Source organism: Triticum aestivum, chromosome 5A, assembly GCF_018294505.1.
Source record: "Triticum aestivum cultivar Chinese Spring chromosome 5A, IWGSC CS RefSeq v2.1, whole genome shotgun sequence".
Lineage (NCBI taxonomy): Eukaryota > Viridiplantae > Streptophyta > Magnoliopsida > Poales > Poaceae > Triticum > Triticum aestivum.
Genome location: NC_057806.1, coordinates 561,360,732 through 561,380,662, shown reverse-complemented (window position 1 = coordinate 561,380,662; position 19,931 = coordinate 561,360,732).

Genomic DNA, 19,931 nt, shown 5'->3' with positions numbered 1-19,931 from the left:
ATACCCTCGTAGACCGAAAGCGGAAGCGTTAGCACAACACGGTTGATGTAGTCGTACGTCTTCACGATTCGACCGATCAAGTATCGAACGCACGGCACCTCCGAGTTCAGCACACGTTCAGCCCGATGACGTCCCTCGAACTCTGATCCAGCCGAGTGTTGACGGAGAGTTTCGTCAGCACGACGACGTGGTGACGATGATGATGTTCTACTGACGCAGGGCTTCACCTAAGCACCGCTACAGTATTATCGAGGTGGACTATGATGGAGGGGGGCACCACACACAGCTAAAAGATCAACTGATCAATTGTTGTGTCTCTAGGGTGCCCCTTGCCCCCGTATATAAAGGAGCAAGGGGGGTGCGGCCGGCCAGGAGAGGGGCGCGCCAGGAGGAGTCCTACTCCCGAGGAGTAGGACTCCCTCCCTTTTTCCTAGTTGGATTACGACTTGGGGGGGAAGTGGAGGAGAAGAAGGAAGGGGGGCGCCGCCCCCCTCTCCTTGTCCTATTCGGACTAGGGGGAGGGGCACGCGGCCCTTGCCCTGGCCGCCTCTCCTCTCTTCCACTAAGGCCCACTATGGCCCATTAACTTCCCGGGGGTTCCGGTAACCTCCCGGTACTCCGGTAAAATCCCGATTTCCCCAGGAACACTTCCGATATCCAAACATAGGCTTACAATATATCAATCTTCATGTCTCGACCATTTCGAGACTCCTCGTCATGTCCGTGCTCACATCCGAGACTCTGAACAACCTTCAGTACATCAAAACATATAAACTCATAATATAACCGTCATTGAAACGTTAAGCGTGCGGACCCTACGGGTTCGAGAACTATGTAGACATGACCGAGACACGTCTCCGGCTGGTCAATAACCAATAGCGGAACCTGGATGCTCATATTGGCTCCCACATATTCTACGAAGATCTTTACCGGTCAGACCGCATAACAACATACATTGTTCCCTTTGTCATCGGTATGTTACTTGCCCGAGATTCGATCGTCGGTATCTCAATACCTAGTTCAATCTCGTTACCGGCAAGTCTCTTTACTCGTTCTGTAATACATCATCCTGCAACTAACTCATTAGTTGCAATGCTTGCAAGGCTTAAGTGATGTGCATTACCGAGAGGGCCCAGAGATACCTCTCCGACAATCGGAGTGACAAATCCTAATCTCGAAATACGCCAACCCAACAAGTACCTTCGGAGACACCTGTAAAGCACCTTTATAATCACCCAGTTACGTTGTGACGTTTGGTAGCACACAAAGTGTTCCTTCGGTAAACGGGAGTTGCATAATCTCATAGTCATAGGAACATGTATAAGTCATGAAGAAAGCAAGAGCAACATACTAAACGATCGGGTGCTAAGCTAACGGAATGGGTCAAGTCAATCACATCATTCTCCTAACGATGTGATCCTGTTAATCAAATGACAACTCATGTCTATGGTTAGGAAACATAACCATCTTTGATCAACGAGCTAGTCAAGTAGAGGCATACTAGTGACACTCTGTTTGTCTATGTATTCACACATGTATTATGTTTCCGGTTAATACAATTCTAGCATGAATAATAAACATTTATCATGATATAAGGAAATAAATAATAACTTTATTATTGCCTCTAGGGCATATTCCTTCAGTCTCCGACTTGCACTAGAGACAATAATCTAGTTCACGTCGCCATGTGATTTAATACCAATAGTTCATATCACCATGTGATTAACACCCATAGTTCACATAGACATGTGACCAACACCCAAAGGGTTTACTAGAGTCAATAATCTAGTTCACATCGCTATGTGATTAATACCCAAAGAGTACTAAGGTGTGATCATGTTTTGTTTGTGAGAGAAGTTTAGTCAACGGGTCTGCCACATTCAGATCCGTAAGTATTTTGCAAATTTCTATGTCAACAATGCTCTGCACGGAGCTACTCTAGCTAGTTGCTCCCACTTTCAATATGTATCCAGATTGAGATTTAGAGTCATCTGGATCAGTGTCAAAATTTGCATCGATGTAACCCTTTACGACGAACCTTTTTGTCACCTCCTGTCGGAGTAATGGGCCACGGGTAGGCTAACCCAGGCCCAGAACCTTTCAAGATATCGGGGCAGGCTGCACCCCTCAAGACCCCAGGACGAAGAGCCACCTTCTGAGAGTCGGCTGCGAGGCAGCCGACTGCCCACTCGCGGCCGAGTCCCGAGGACGACTTCAGGATGAGCCGACTCCTGACTGGCGACTTCCAGAGAAGCCGGCCATGGGGAGTCAGCCCACGACGCCAACAACCCCCATGCCCTCATAAAGAGGGACGGGACAGGGAGTGGCCACAGTAAGGTCCATTCCCACCCTTTTCCAAGGGCAGGCGCGGCCACAGTATGCCGTACCCGCGGAGATCTCCGCCCGGCGCGACACTGTTGCCATGCCGGCCCTGACGTCGGCCCCAGTGGGCGGAGTCCTGTGCCCAGGACGGCCTGCCGGTATGACCCAGGGACGACGGGTGCCACCAGTCGGCGGGCGTACGGAAGACGGCGAGAGCGCCACCAGTCGGCCCCCAGGAGTCGGCCGGCCCCTCCCACGGGCCCCACGCACCATTAACCAGACGCAATAGGGAGTGGCCATAGTGATCGCCCGCCAGACGGCGGAGCTGTCGCCACGACCCCATGACCGAGCCCGCGTCATTAGAGGCACAACTACAGTAATCTACAGTTGGCAAGACCCGCCCGCAGCGGACGCGACCTGTCGGCTCCGTACCGAGCCAGTCGGCGGGGCCCACCAGTCGGCGGGCACCAGGAGTCGGCGGATAAGACGGCGGCCAGAGAGACTAATGGCTGGGCCCGCGTCCAGCCGGATTACCATTGTACCCCTGGGGGTATGCCTATATAAACCCCCCAGGGCGCCCATGCAAAGGGTTGGAATCCATTAACACTAGACCAGATCATATAGGAAGGAGAGAGCTAGCCTTGCCTTCTCCTACCTCCAGGAAACAGCTCAAGGAGCAACCGTGTACACACTTTGCCATAGTGATCATGCGGAGACCCCGCAGAGCAGCAATAGGGGTATTATTTCCACGGAGAGCCGCGAAGCTGGGTAAGATTCGCCAGCGTGCATGCCTTCGCCTTATCCTGTTTCCAGGCACCGGCGACGTTCTACTCGCTCCCACCATGATAAGCCATCCTTTGGCATATGTCGCACCCAACCCCGACATTTGGCGCCCACCGTGGGGCCTGGTGCACCATCGTCTGGAGACCTGCTCTGGACGGGAACCCCATTTCTCCCTGGCGAGCGCAGCCAGCTTGGCAAGCCAGACGGAGTTTGTGCCGATGCACTGCACGGTGCTGAGATCGTCTGCGCAGCCAGCTGCCTCGTCGATCTTGTCGGCGAGGTTCGCCTCTCCGACGAGCCTGCATCCGACGCAGGCACGGGCGGCCCCGAGAGCCTCCTCGCGGGCCTCCTTGACCAACTCCACGTCACTGGCGAGCCTGCCGTGGACTTGGAGTCTGTAGGCTCCACCGACCCGATGCTAGTCGACTCCGACACCGCGTCGCTCGACGCGTTCCCCACCAAGGTGGTGGTCTACGATGAGCCGCTCCCTCGCGCGGAGAGCGACGGAAGCACCGTCACAAAGGTGCTCATCATCAGTCATGACGAGCATCCCGGCGGAGGAGCGCATGACCCACTTGGCGCGGCACTGCAAGACCTGACCGTGCCCATTCCGGAAGACTCTGACGCGGAGACGTTGGAGGCGCGCCGCCTTCAGCTCGTCGGAGGCGCGAAGAAGCTGGCTAGCATGAGACGCTTGTCAGAAGCCTACCAGCGTGAGATGGATCGCACTGTAGGTGGCTCGCTAGCCCCAACTAGGCCCAGCCGCCTAGGCGCGGTCCAGCAGCGCGGCGTGGCCATCGCCAACCTATTCGGGGCAAATCGCCCTGTGGACGCCATGCCTGCGGAGAACATTCGAGCCGCCCAGGCGGCGGCGGACGAGCTGGACAACTTCGAGGGTGAAGAGCGCCGCCTGATGGCGGAGCGAGTCCAGCGGCTCCTCGACGCGGCTGCCGCGCAGAACGAGGCCCACTGCCACATAGAGGCGCCGCGGCGACAAAACGATGACCCGCCTCCATGCCGAGACCAAGGCACGATGTCTCGGACGCCGACTGGCGGTGCCCGCGGAAGAAAATACAAGGATCCGGCTGTCAGCCGCAGTCGGACTCGCATTACCATAGAGCGCGACCAAGACGGCCGCCCAAGAGTAGTAGAACGACGGGACGACTGTCCGCCTCCTCCTCCTCGCAAGGAAAGGCCAGTCTCCCCGCCACCTGTTGACCATCCGACTCTCTACGACCGCCTTGGCCGCCGAGAGGGAGTCGGAGAAAACGACACCCGCCACCGGATCGACCAACTTCACCGATCCCTGGCGCTGGAAGAAGAAGACGAGTTGGGTCCACCTTGTTTCGGGCCCCGCATTCGAGACGAGCCCTTTCCCAAAGGGTTCACGCTCCCAAGAGACACGCCCAAGTACACTGGCTCCGTGAAGCCAGAGGACTGGCTGGTTGACTACTCCACGGCCGTTAACATAGCGAACGGCAACAAGCGCGTTGCCGTAAAATACGTTCCGCTCATGCTCCAGGGCACGGCCCGGACATGGCTGAACAGCTTGAAGCCCCACAGCATCAACAGCTGGGTCGACTTCACTGATGCATTCGTCCGCAACTTCACAAGCACGTACAAGCGTCCTCCCAAACCTCGCCAGCTTTCCTTGTGCGTGCAAGGCCCCAACGAGTTGACTCACGACTACCTCACGCGTTGGGCCGAGCTCCGGAACTCTTGTGAGGGCATGCACGAGGTGCAGGCTATCGATTACTTCACCACCGGGTGCAGAGAAGGCACCCTCCTCAAGCACAAGCTCCTTTGCGACGAGCCAGAAACCCTCGACGAGCTGCTGATCATAGCAGACAAGTATGCCACAGCCGACTCCTCCATGAAGGCAGAGATTCAAGTTAGTGCGACTGGCAAAGTGGCCCCTCAGGCTCCTAGAACTCCGGCTGGAGACGCCAGTCGGCGACAACAGCAGAGCGACCACAAGAGCAAGGCCCCACAGTCGGCTTCCAGCAATCGGCAGGTGGCGACAGTCGAAGACCAGCAGCCGGAAGGGCAGCCTCCACTCAAGCGACAAAAAGGCGGCAAGCCCAACTGGTTGCCGGCTTTCTCATACGAGCAGACTCTGGATGGTCCTTGGAAGTTCCACAGCGGTGCAAAGCCGTCGAACCACATCATCCGGAAGTGCCACTGGCTCACCAGGATCGCCAAAGGAGACGGCCTCCTGCCTCCCCCGCCTGCTGGGCAGCAGCCTCCGCCTCCGCCCCAGCAGCCAGCTGTCAGGCCAGTCGGCGCAGTACAAGACGAGTACCCCGAAGAGCATGGAGCCTACGTGGTATTTACCAGCGTGGCTGATGATCGATGCAGCAGGCGGCTGCAACAGCAAGAGGTGAATGCAGTAGCATCAGAGACACTAGAATTCATGCACTGGTCTGAGAAGCCTATCAGTTGGAGCAGAGCTGATCACCCAGAGGTGATGCCAAGTCCGGGCTCCTATGCCTTGGTCTTGGATGCCACCTTTTCCACAGATAGACGAGCTGCTCGTTTCTCGCGAGTTCTGATAGACAGAGGTAGCAGCATCAACATCCTGTACAAGGACACCATGGAGAAGTTAGGAATCAAGCAAAGACAGCTTCAGAACAGCCAGACTGTATTCCATGGCATTGTTCCTGGCGTTTTCTGCTCACCAATCGGCAAGATCCTAATGGACGTCCTCTTTGGAGACAAAGATCACTTCCGCTGAGAGTCAGTTTGGTTTGAGGTGGTGGATCTCGAGAGCCCATACCATGCATTACTTGGCCGACCCACCCTGGCCAAGTTCATGGCGGTCCCCCACTACGCCTACCTCAAGACGAAGATGCCTAGTTCCAAGGGGATTCTGACCGTAGCCGGCGACTACCGGAAGTCGTCTGCCTATGCGGCTGAAAGTAGTCGGTTGGCCGAGTCCCTGGTGATCGCGGTCGAGAAGCGGCTCCTTGACCGGGTTGTGGCGATGGCCGGCAAGCAGCTAGAGGTGTCGCCTAACCCCAAGGAGTCGGAGGCTGAGGGTTCGTTCAAGCCGGCCAAAGAGACAAACAAGATACCCTTGGATCCAGAGCACCCAGAGAGGTACGCTGTCGTAGGCGCAAACCTCGACAGCAAATAGGAAGGCAAGCTCGTCGATTTCCTCCATGAGAATTGGGACATCTTTGAATGGTCCCCCAAAGGCATGCCAAGTGTACCGACGGAATTCGCCGAGCACAAGTTACATGTCCGATCTGATGCGAAGCCAGTCAGGCAGCCCTTGCGCCGCCTATCAGAAGAAAAGAGAAGAGTTGTCGGAGAAGAGATAGCCCGACTCCTAGCAGCCGGCTTCATTATGGAAGTATTCTTTCCAGAGTGGCTAGCCAACCTGGTCCTGGTACTGAAGAAGAACAAGCAGTGGCGAATGTGTATTGACTACACAAGCCTCAACAAGGCTTGCCCCAAGGACCCATTTGCTTTGCCAAGAATTGATCAGGTGATAGACTCCACAGCCAGATGCGAGCTGTTGAGGTTCTTGGATGCATATTCAGGATATCACCAGATTAAGCTGAACCCGGCTGACAGACTGAAGACCGCCTTCATCACACCGTTTGGAGCCTTCTGCTACCTAACCATGACGTTTGGCTTGAGGAATGCCGGCGCCACCTTTCAGCGTTGCATGCAGAAGTGCCTCCTCAAGAAACTCGGCAGAAACGCCCACGTCTACATGGACGATGTGGTGGTGAAGACGGAGAAGCATGGAACACTGCTGGAAGACCTCAAGGAGACCTTTGAGAACCTGCGCCGATTCCAGATCAAGCTCAACCCTGAGAAGTGCATCTTCGGAGTACCAGCCGGCCAACTCCTTGGCTTCCTGGTCTCTGAACGTGGCATAGAGTGCAACCCTGTAAAGATCAAGGCCATTGAGAGGATGGAGGTACCCAGCCGACTGCTGGACGTGCAAAAGTTCACTGGCTGCTTGGTGTCTATCAGCCGATTCATCAGTCAGCTGGGCGAGAAAGCTCTCCCCTTATACCAGCTCATGAAGAAGACCACTTTTTTCGAGTGGAACCACAAGGCGGACGAAGACTTTCTCCAGTTGAAGAAGATGTTGACTACTCCACCCGTTTTGGTGGCTCCGACTCCTAAGGAGCCCATGCTCCTGTACATCGTCGCCACCAGCCGGGTAGTCAGCACAGTCATTGTAGTGGAACGCAAGGAGGAAGGCAAGGCACTACCTGTCCAGAGACCGGTATATTACCTGAGTGAAGTGTTGTCGACCTCCAAGCAGAACTACCCCCACTACCAGAAGATGTGCTATGGCGTGCACTTTGCTGCCAAGAAGTTGAAGCCTTACTTTCAAGAGCATCCAATCACTGTGGTCTGCACGGCCCCACTTGCCGAGATCATCGAAAGCCGAGATGCTTCTGGTCGAGTGGCCAAATGGGCCATAGAGCTGGCTCCCTACACCATCTACTACCAGCCCCGCACCGCCATCAAGTCACAAGCACTGGCCGACTTCCTCGTCGACTGGGCCGAGACCCAGTACCTACCACCAGCGCCCGACTCCACCCATTGGCGGATGCATTTTGACGGCTCCAAGATGTGCAGCGGCCTGGGAGCCGGCGTTGTCCTCACTTCTCCTAAAGGCGACAAGCTCAAATACGCACTGCAAATCCACTTTGCCGCCTCCAACATCGTCGCCGAATACGAGGCGCTCATTCACGGGCTCCGGCTTGCCAAAGAACTTGGCATTCGCTGGATCCTGTGTTATGGCGACTCGGACTTAGTGGTCCAGCAGTCGTCTGGCGACTGGGACGCCAAAGATGCAAACATGGCGAGTTACTGTTTCCTCGTGCAGCAACTCAGTGGATATTTCGAGGGGTGCGAGTTCCTCCATGTGCCAAGAAACGACAACAACCAAGCAGACGCCCTGGCGCGAATCGGCTCTACCCGCCAAGCAATACCATCCGGCATCGCCCTTCAGCGCCTCCTCAAGCCGCCTGTCAAGCCTTCACAAGAATCAGACTCCATCTTTGTGCCGGCTCCCCCCAAAGAAGTTGGATCCGTCCAGAGCCCTAGCAGACGGTACGAGGATTTTGGCAGATGGCTCCAAAGCCACCACAGTCGAAGCCGGCCCAGGGACTGCAAAATCCGGCCTGGGGACTGTGGCGGCCAGCCCGAAGACTCCAGAACTCGGCCCGAGGGCTGCACCAGTCGGCCTGGGGACTTCATTAATCCAGCAAGCGGTTGCTGACTCCAGCCCGCCGCCTCCCAGCCCAGCCGCCCTCGTCCAAGTCGCAGTTCTAGCAGTCAAAGAAATAGCAGCACCCTCATGGGCCCGGCCCATCCTCAAATACCTGGTGAGCAAAGAGCTGTCGACTGATGAGATCTTAGCTCGGCAAGTACAACACCGAGCGGCAGCCTACACCATAGTCAATAGAGAGCTGGTCAGGCGCAGCGTCACTGGTGTCTACCAGCGCTGCGTAGAGCTAGAGCAAGGCCAAGCAATTCTCAAAGACATCCATCAAGGCGAGTGCGGCCACCATGCGGCTTCAAGAGCACTCGTCGCCAAAGCCTTCCGACACGGTTTCTTTTGGCCAACGGCCTTAGAAGAGGCCAAGGAATTGGTCCAAAAATGCAAAGGGTGCCAGAAGTTCCGCTCCAAGCCGCATCAGCCGACTTCTGCACTCAAGATCATCCCCATTGCCTGGCCCTTCGCAGTTTGGGGCCTAGACATGGTGGGACCATTCAAGACGGCACGAGGTGGCCTAACTCACTTGTCGCGATGGACAAGTTCACCAAGTGCATAGAAGCGAAGCCAATCAAGAAGCTAAATGGTCCGACTGCCATGACTTTCATCTCCGACATCACAATTCGATACGGCATACCACACAGCATCATCACCGACAACGACACGAATTTTGACAAAGGCACCTTGGCCCGTTTCTGCGCAACACAGGGCATCCGACTGGACCTAGCGTCTGTCGCCCATCCACAGTCAAACGCCCAGGTGGAGCAAGCAAACGGCCTCATCCTGTCCGGCATCAAGCCCCAACTGGTCGAGCCTCTGGAGTGCTCGGCTGGCTGCTGGCTCGATGAGTTGCCAGCCGTCCTCTGGAGTCTGCGCACGACTCCAAATAAGTCAACCAGCTTCACGCCTTTCTTCCTCGTCTACGGTGCTGAAGCCGTCATCCCAACGGACATAGAGTTCAATTCCCCGCGAGTCACCATGTACACCAAGGAAGAAGCAGAAGAAGCACGTCAAGACGGCGTCGATCTGCTGGAAGAGGGCCGGCTGTTGGCACTCAGTCGGTCCAGCATCTACCAGCAGAGCCTGCGCAGATACTACAACAGGAAGGTCAGGCTGAGATCTTTCCAAGAGGGCGACCTTGTGCTCCGACTGATCCAGCGAACAGCCGGCCAGCACAAGCTGTCGGCGCCTTGGGAAGGCCCCTTCATCATCAGCAAAGTGCTGGGCAACGACTCCTACTACCTGATCGATGCTCAGAAGCCCCGAGCACGCAAGAGGGACGACTCCGGCAAAGAGACAGAGCGTCCATGGAATGCAAATCTCCTTCAAAAATTTTACAGTTAAACGCAGTATGTACCACGCTACCTTTTGTATTAGAAGTACCAAGACTTCGGCCCCCCCCCCCCGAGAAGAGCTTGGGGACTGCCCTCTTTTATCTATATGATAAGAATTATGCCTTCGAGTATATTACTCTTTGTTATGCCTCTTGGCACCGGGTTCGACTAGTCGGCCCGGGGACTTGCCGCCCTGCACTATGAAATGCTTCATGCAGCCGGACAAGTAGTGTGTGGCGCCTAAGCCATCTCCTGTCAGAAGCCGCAGCTCGTAGAGCGACTGTCTGGTGGGCAGGAGTAAGGAAGAATGGGCGTCCACATGAAAAATGGCTAAGGACTCAAAGCATAAACATAGCTTAAAGCCGGCTTCCAGCCTTTTTTCGCAAACCGACTCTTGAACAGTCGGCTTGCTGCCTTCTATCCGACTTGCTAAACAACTCTAAAAACAGCTAAGTACTTGCCTTCCCAAAGTGACCAAGAATTTGATCCAGCAGCAGTCCGCAGAGCGGCTGTCCGACTGACAAAGACGGCAACCGAGGGAAGGCGGCAAAGGAAAAAAGCCAAAGAAGCAATGAGCAAGAAAAGATAGAAGTCGGATGAATATTTACATAACAAAGGCCCTTGGCCGAATCTTCGAGCAAAATTTCAAAATACACCCCGCGGGTGGAATTGTGCGAATTAACGAGTTCTTCAAAGATTATTAAAGCAGATAAAACAAAGATAAGGTGGCAGCCTATGAGGCAGCAGACGGGTTCGGAGGATCGGAGGTGACGGCGGTGTCGGATGTTGGGGTGGCCGGCTGGGCGGTCTCGGCTTGATCACCTCTGGCGGCAGTTGGCTCGGGCGGGCACGACTCGTTGCTGGAGGTGCGGTCGAGCTGAGGCTGGCCGTCCGCTCCGTCTTTCGGTGCCTCCGTCTCGCTTCCATCCTCCGCCTCGTCTTCCTCCTCGACGCTGGAGCCGATCACCTCCGCCGAGTCCTCGCCGTAGTCTGGGTTCATCCTAAACCACTCCGGCGGTACCTCCCCGCCGTCTTCAGCCCGCTCGGGGACAAAGATGCTGGTATCGATGTACTCGGCAATCGCTGCCGCGCGCTTGACAAGGGCGTCTTCCAAGGCTGCCAGCTCCGGCTGGGCCTCTGACCGGAGTGTGGCCAGCCGGTCTAGGTCCAGCCCCGGATACCACGCCCTGACAAATTCCAAGGCTCGGCGCGCTCCAGCCCGGGACGAGGAACCCTTCCAGGCCTCAAGACGGCCAGCCGCGACCTCCAGCTAGTCGGCCATCCGACTAGGGGTGCGCGGAGCCTGCACGTCTGGCCACAGGGCGGCGATCGCTTGGGCGCTGACACGTTGAAGCCGGCGCAGCATCCGGTGGGCCGGCCGCAGACGAGCCCCAATGCTCAGAATATGCTCGTCAAGGGTCCGAGGGGCGTCGGCGGCGATCTCCGCGCCATCTGCCCTCCGCTCCTCGCGGTCAGCCTCGATAGCTTGAATGGCGGCCTGCGAGTGGCCGGGGAAGAAGTCTGCCAAGACGGAAAGAATGAAGAACAAGTCAAAAAACCAGGAGTCGGCTCGACCTATAGTCGGCGGCTCGAAGAAGAAAAGCAAAGAAGCTCACCGTCGACGAGGTCCTCGATCTCGTGGAAGCCGGAGGCCAGCATTGCCTCCTTGTCAGTCTAGGAGGAGCGCTCGCTCGTGAACTCAGCCAGGAGGGCGGCCTCCTCTTCTTCCGCCTCCTTCTGCGTCTTCTTAAGCAGCTCCTTCTGCTCTGCCAATTGTGCGGCCAGCAGATCACGCTCTGCGGCGAGCTTGCTGCACTCCTCCCCCTTGGCGCGCAACATGGTGTTGGCTTCGCTCAGCTGCTATTGAAGAGTGGCGTTGGCCTCTGAAGAGAAAGAAGAAAGAAGGCGTTAAGTCATCAACAAAGAAGGTCGCCGGGGAGATCTGGTCCGACTGCTCAGCAGTCGGCCCGAATCTCGGGGACTACAGCCCGCGGGTGCGCCAGCGCGCCCCCACAAAGAAGAAAAAGGACTCACTCCAGCTCTCCGACAAGTTGGCGGTCCGCTTGCCCAGCTCTTCAATGTTGCAGTCGAAGGCGGTGACACGGAGGTTGTGATAGTCCTGCGACAAGTATTTCAGACAAAAGTTAGTACCCGGAACTCACCAATTGGAGTTCTGGGCCGCCTGCTCAGCAGCCGTCCCGAAACTCGGGGACTACACCCAGTGGGTGTGCTGGTGCGCCCCCACAGAGAGGAATAAGAAAACAAAGACAAAGGAGAAACCATACTCGGATGGCTGCCCGCGACGCCAGGTGCGCCTTGGTGCAGTTTTGGATAGCGTCGCTCTCAGCTCGCAGCTTTGTCTGGACATCCAGAAGCGCCTGGTTCAGCGGGCCCGTGCCGCCTCCTCGCACCCACCCAATGGGCGCGGTGCTCGTCGCTTCGGTGTCTGGGATCGTCGAGCTAGCGGTACCAGTCTCCAAGGGGCGTGGCGCCGAAGTCGCCTTCTCAAGACGGCGGCGCGTTGGCGAGCCGACTTGAAGGAGTAGCCTTGCCACGGCCTTGTCTTCAGTCGGCGGCAAGGGCGGGTCCGCCGACTGTTTGCCTTGAGCGCTCCTAGACGACTGCGGGGGCGGCGGTGGCGGCACAACCGCGTCCGGCATGAAGGCATCGCCGCCGCCCCTCTCCACGATCGAGAACTCGCCGCCGGCTTCCCCTGACTGCCCCGTGAGCTGCAGGGGCGGCGGCGCAGAGTTCAGAGGGGTGACGAACACCGCCGATCGCTGGTGCGCGACCTCCTTAGCCTGCCGCCTTGCCGCGACGGCGGCCTCGGCCTCCTCCAACTTTTTCAGGGCGGAGGTCTCCGCCTTCTCGGCCTCCGCTTTCTTCAGGCGGGCGGCCTCTTCCTCCTCGCGCTTCTCCCGCGTGTTCTGCTCCGTTGCCTCCCTGAGGTCAGCGGCGGGGTCAATCCGCCGAGTAGTGGCAGACGTCTCCGCCGACCCCATAACGGAGGCGGCGACAACCCTCTCAAGAGTGAGGGGAGGCCTAAAGCGAGGGAAGCATATGAAAGACTCATACAAGATCAACAAAAAGAAAATAAAGATAAGGGACGGAGGCGCTTACGCAGAGACCAGCGGCGGCTTCTTCACTTCCTTGCGGAAGCGGTTGGCTTTCGCGGCCGCCTCTTCCCGCTTGGTCGCGGCGGCCGCTCCCTTAAACTTCTTCGATCGGCCACCAAGTGTACTCGGACCGGCCCGGTGCTTCTTCACACCGCCTTGAGCGTCCAAGACGGTGGAGGAACTCGCGCTTGGCTGGCCAGCCTTTGGCTGGTGACGCGGGGCGACTTCCCCCTCAGCATCGTCATCAGGCCAGTCGGCAAAAGTGGTCGTTGGCCTGAAGCCGCCTGCTTCTCCTCCTCCTCCCTCGACGTCGGCCTCCATGGCCGCCGCCCCCAAGTCAGGATCGTCGATGTCGCTCTCCGCCCGATCGGGGACAAACTGATGAGCCGGCCCCGTGGTGCCGGTCGAAGGAGGGACGAGAGGGTTCTGATCCAAAACAAAAATGGTCAGACTGGACAAGTCGGACTCGGCAACAAAAGAAACAGAAGAAGAAGGAAGACCACTTACAATAGGCGGGGGGTTGGCGCATGAGTACGGCTCCTTGCCGAACTGCCAATCCACCGAGAGACCGCAGTTCGCGATGTAGTTCACCGTGTCCGCCACCTCCGCGTGAGGCATGTCCTTGGAGCACATCCGACTCGGGTCCCGATGACCGCTCATCTGGCAGATCAGGTGAGGTCGGCCTTGGAGTGGGAGGACTCGACACGCCACGAAGGCGGCCAGCAAGTCAGCCCCGGTCAAGCCCTCCGACTGCGTCAGCACTCGGAGTCGCGCGACGGCGGCGGCACCAGCAGGAGATAACGTCCTAGCTCGGTGTGACCAGCTAGGAAGCCTTCCAGCCGGCAGGTTAACCCAGTCGCCTTCTGGGGCGACGTTCTTCACATAAAAATAGGACCGCTGCCACATCTTCACCGACTTAATCAGTTCGACGATGGGAAACGGATTGTCGGCCACTGATCTCTGCATCGCGATAAATGCACCGCACTGGGCCGGCACGCCGGCGACGTGTGTGCCGAGCTTGGACTGGAAGAACTCACCCTAGAGCTCGATGGTGGGGAGAACGCCGAGGAAACCTTCGCACAAGGTGGCAAAGGCAGCCAACAACACCACCGTGTTCGGAGTAAGGTGGTGCGGCTGGAGCCCGTGGAACTCCAAGAAGGAGCGGAAGAAGCCGCTCGCCGGCAGCCCCAGGCCGCGCATAAGGTGCGAGCGAAATATGACCCGCTCGCCCTCCTCCGGCGCCGGCGATATTTCCCCCTCCAGCGCGAGGCGGACCCGCACTAAGCTCCTGCCGGGCAGCCACCGTGTCTTGCGGAGGATCTCGACGTCGTCGTCATCGACCTCGGAGCCATCCCACACTTCGGAGCGCATAGCAGGAGGCGCGGCGGTGGAGGAAGAGCTCATCGCTGCGGGCGCGGTGTGGTTCAGAGTAGCAGCGGCGAGAGGAAGAAGAAGCAAGAAGGAGCGAAAGGGAGTAGGGAAGATGGGCGCGCGTGCGTCGCCGCCCCCTCCCCCCGCCTACTTATAGGCTCGTAGGCTGAGAGGCCGATGGGGCAGTCGTGGGATTAACTATGCCCAGGAACCCACGACCCCCACGATTTACCACGCGAAGTTACTGCGTGCAGTAACTGTGCGGGAACCCCAACCGTCTGCACGGCCACAACGGATCCGTTCACACGCCGAGGCACGGTAGTGGCGGGCCCCACCTATAGGCCTATCCCGTCGCGCGCGTGGGTGGGCAGACTAGCTCAGCCACGTGGCGCCTCGCGACGGGTCCACAATAGGCGGCAACCCGGAGGCTTATCAGGCACGCCGCCTGGACTCCGCCGCGATGTTCCAACTGTTTTAGGGGCAAGTCGGCCTTAAGCAAGTCCGGCTCCAACTAGTCGGCTTGACAGAAGATGGCTAGCGAGGCCCAGATCCAACCGCCGAAAAGAAGAAACTGTTGAGGCTCCTCGACATATCGCACTTGGTGCCTCACCAGCTTCGGGGACTACTGTCGGAGTAATGAGCCACGGTAGGCTAACCCAGGCCCAGAACCTTTCAAGACATTGGGGAAGGCTGCACCCCTCAAGACCCCAGGACGAAGATCCGCCTTTTGAGAGTCGGCTGCGAGGCAGCCGACTACCCACTCGCGGCCGAGTCCCGAGGACGACTTTAGGATGAGCCGACTCCTGACTGGCGACTTCCAAAGAAGCCAGCCATGGGGAGTCGGCCCGCGACGCCAACAACCCCCATGCCCTCATAAAGAGGGACGGGATGGGGAGTGGCCACAGTAAGGTCCACTCCACCCTTTTCCAAGGGCAGGCGTGGCCACAGTACGCCGTACCCGTGGAGATCTCCGCCCGGCACGAAACTGTTGCCATGTCGGCCCTGACGACGGCCCCAGTGGGTGGAGTCCTGTGCCCACGACGGCCTACCGGTACGACCCAGGGACGACGGGTCCCACCAGTCGGCGGGCGTACGAAAGACAGCGAGAGCGCCACCAGTCGGCCCAGTTGGGAGTCGGCCCCCAGGAGTCGGCCGGCCCCTCCCACGGGCCACACGCTCCATTAACCAGACGCGACAGGGAGTGGCCACAGTGATCGCCCGCCAGACGACGGAGCTGTCGCCACGACCCCATGACCGAGCCCGCGTCATTAGAGGCACGACTACAGTAATCTACAACCGGCAAGACCCGCCCGCGGCGGACGCAGCCTGTCGGCTCCGTACCGAGCCAGTTGGCGGGCCCCAGGAGTCGGCGGATAAGACGGCGGCCAGAGAGACTGACGATTGGGCCCGCGTCCAGCCAGATTACCATTGTACCCTTGGGGGGTAGGCCTATATAAACCCCCCAGGGCACCCATGCAAAGGGTTGGAATCCATTAGCACTAGACCAGATCATATAGGAAGGAGAGAGCTAGCCTTGCCTTCTCCTACCTCCAGGAAACAGCTCAAGGAACAACCGTGTGCACACTTTGCCATAGTGATCATGCGGAGACCCCGCAGAGCAGCAGTAGGGGTATTATCTCCACGGAGAGCCCCGAAGCTGGGTAAGATTCGCCGGCGTGCATGCCTTCTCCTTATCCTGTTTCCAGGCACCGGCGACGTTCTACTCGCTCCCACCATGATAAGCCATCCTTTGGCATATGTCGCACCCAACCCCGACACCTCCATAATCGAGAAACATATCCTTATTCCACTAAGGATAATTTTGACCGCTGTCTAGAGATCTACTCCTACATCACTATTGTACTCCCTTGCCAAAAAAACAGTGTAGGGTATACAATAGATCTGGTACACAGCATGGCATACTTTGTAGAACCTATGGCTGAGGCATAGGGAATGACTTTCATTCTCTTTCTATCTTCTGCCATGGTCGGGCTTTGAGTCTTACTCAATTTCACACCTTGTAACACAGGCAAGAACTCTTTCTTTGACTGTTCCATTTTGAACTACTTCAAAATCTTGTCAAGGTATGTACTCATTGAAAAAACTTATCAATCGTCTTGATCTATCTCTATAGATCTTGATGCTCAATATGTAAGCAGCTTCACGGAGGTCTTTCTTTGAAAAACTCCTTTCAAACACTCATTTATGATTTGCAGAATAATTCTACATTATCTCCGATCAACAATATGTCATTCACATATACTTATCAGAAATGTTGTAGTGTTCCCACTCACTTTCTTGTAAATACAGGCTTCACCGCAAGTCTGTATAAAACTATATGCTTTGATCAACTTATCAAAGCGTATATTCCAACTCCGAGATGCTTGCACCAGTCCATAGATGGATCGCTGGAGCTTGCATATTTTGTTAGCACCTTTCGGATTGACAAAACTTTCTTGTTGCATCATATACAACTCTTCTTTAATAAATCCATTAAGGAATGTAGTTTTGTTTATCCATTTGCCGGATTTCATAAAATGTGGCAATTGCTAACATGATTCGGACAGACTTAAGCATAGATACGAGTGAGAAACTCTCATCATAGTCAACACCTTGAACTTGTCGAAAACCTTTTGCGACAATTCTAGCTTTGTAGATAGTAACATTACTATCAGTGTCCGTCTTCCTCTTGAAGATCCATTTAATCTCAATTGCTTGCTGATCATCAGGCAAGTCAACCAAAGTCCACACTTTGTTCTCATACATGGATCCCATCTCAGATTTCATGGCCTCAAGCCATTTCACGGAATCAGGGCTCACCATCGCTTCTTCATAGTTCGTAGGTTCGTCATGGTCTAGTAACATAACTTCCAGAATAGGATTACTGTACCACTCTGGTGCGGATCTCACTCTGGTTTACCTATGAGGTTCGGTAGTAACTTGATCCGAAGTTACATGATCATCATCATTAGCTTCCTTAATTGGTGTAGTAGTCACAGGAACATATTTCTGTGATGAACTACTTTCCAATAAGGGAGCAGGTATAGTTACCTCATCAAGTTCTACTTTCCTCCCACTCACTTCTTTCGAGAGAAACTCCTTCTCTAGAAAGGATCCATTCTCAGCAATGAATATCTTGCATTCGGATCAGTGATAGAAGGTGTACCCAACATTTTCTTTTGGGTATCCTATGAAAACGCACTTCTCCGATTTGGGTTTGAGCTTATCAGGTTGAAACTTTTTCACATAAGCATTGCAACCTCAAACTTTAAGAAACGACAGCTTAGGTTTCTTGCCAAACCATAGTTCATACGGTGTCGTCTCAACGGATTTAGATGGTGCCCTTTTTAACGTGAATGTAGCTGTCTCTAATGCATAACCCCAAAATGATATTGGTAAATCGGTAAGAGACATCATAGATCGCACCATATCTAATAAAGTACGGTTACGACATTCGGACACACCATTACACTGTGGTGTTCCAGGTGGCGTGAGTAGTGAAACTATTTCACATTGTTTTAACTGAAGGCCAAACTCGTAACTCAAATATTTTACTTCTGCGATCATATCGTAGAAACTTTTATTTTTGTTATGATGATTCTCCACTTCACTCTGAAATTCTTTGAACTTTTCAAATGTTTCAGACTTGTGTTTCATCAAGTAGATATACTCATATATGCTCAAATCATCTGTGAAGATCAGAAAATAATGATACCTGCCGCGAGCCTCAATATTCATCGAACCACATACATCAGTATGTATGATTTCCAACAAATCTGTTGCTCGCTCCATTGTTCCGGAGAACGGAGTCTTAGTCATCTTGCCCATGAGGCATGGTTCGCAAGCATCAACTGATTCATAATCAAGTGATTCCAAAAACCCATCAGCATGGATTTTCTTCATGCGCTTTACACCAATATGACCTAAACGACAGTGCCACAAATAAGTTGCACTATCATTATTAACTTTGCATCTTTTGGCTTCAATATTATAAAAATGTGTATCACCACGATCGAGATCCAACAAACCATTTTCATTGGGTGTATGACCACAGAAGGTTTTATTCATGTAAACAGAACAACAATTATTCTCTAACTTACATGAATAACCATATTGCAATAAACATGATCCAATCATATTCATGCTCAACGCAAACACTAAATAACATTTATTTTAGGTTTAACACTAATCCCGAAAGTATAGGGAGTGTGCGATGATGATCATATCAATCTTGGAACCATTTCCAATACACATCGTCACTTCACTTTTAACTAGTCTCTGTTCATTCTGCAACTCCCGTTTCGAGTTACTATTCTTAGCAACTAAACTAGTATCAAATACTGAGGGGTTGCTATAAACACTAGTAAAGTACACATGAATAACATGTATATCAAATATACCTTTGTTCACTCTGCCATCCTTATTATCCGCCAATTACTTGGGGTAGTTCCGCTTCTAGTGACCAGTCCCTTTCCAACAGAAGCACTCAGTTTCAGGCTTAGGTCTAGACTTGGGTTTTTTCACTTGAGCAGCAACTTGCTTGCTATTCTTCTTGAAGTTCCCCTTTCTTCCCTTTGTCCCTTTACTTGAAACTAGTGGTTTTGTTTACCATCAACACTTGACGCTTTTCTTGATTTCTACCTTCATCAATTTTAGCATCACGAAGAGCTTGGGAATCGTTTCCGTTATCCCTTGCATATTATAGTTCATCACGAAGTTCTACTAAATTGGTGATGGTGACTAGAGAATTCTGTCAATCACTATTTTATCTAGAAGATTAACTCCCACTTGATTCAAGCGATTGTAGTACCCAGACAATCTGAGCACATGCTCACTGCTTGAGCTATTCTCCTCCATCTTTTAGCTATAGAACTTGTTGGAGACTTCATATCTCTCAACTCGGGTATTTGCTTGAAATATTAACTTCAACTGCTGGAACATCTCATATGGTCCATGATGTTCAAAATGTCTTTGAAGTCTCGATTCTAAGTCGTTTAAGCATGGTGCACTAAACTATCAAGTAGTCATCATATTGAGCTAGCCAAACATTCATAACATCTGCATATGCTCCTGCTACAGGTTTGTCACCTAGCAGTGCATCAAGGACATAATTCTTCTATGCAGCAATGAGGATAAACCTCAGATCACGGATCCAATCCGCATCATTGCTACTAACATCTTTCAACTTAGTTTTCTCTAGGAACATATCAAAAATAAAACAAGGGAGCTAAACGCGAGCTATTGATCTACAACATAGATATGCTAATACTACCAGGACTAAGTTCATGATAAATTTAAGTTCAATTAATCATATTACTTAAGAACTCCCACTTAGATAGACATCCATCTAATCCTCTAAGTGATCACGTGAACCATATCAACTAAACCATGTCCGATCATCACGTGAGATGGAGTAGTTTCAATAGTGAACATCACTATTTTGATCATATCTACTATATGATTCAAGCTCGACCTTTCGGTCTCAGTGTTCCGAGGCCATATCTGTTATATGCTAGGCTCATCAAGTTTAACCTGAGTATTCCGCGTGTGCAACTGTTTTGCACTCGTTGTATTTGAATGTAGAGCCTATCACACCCAATCATCACGTGGTGTCTCAGCACGAAGAACTTTCGCAACGGTGCATACTCAGGGAGAACACTTGTACCTTGATAATTAGTGAGAGATCATCTTATAAAGCTACCGTCAAACTAAGCAAAATAAGATGTATAAAAGATAAACATCACATGCAATCAAAAT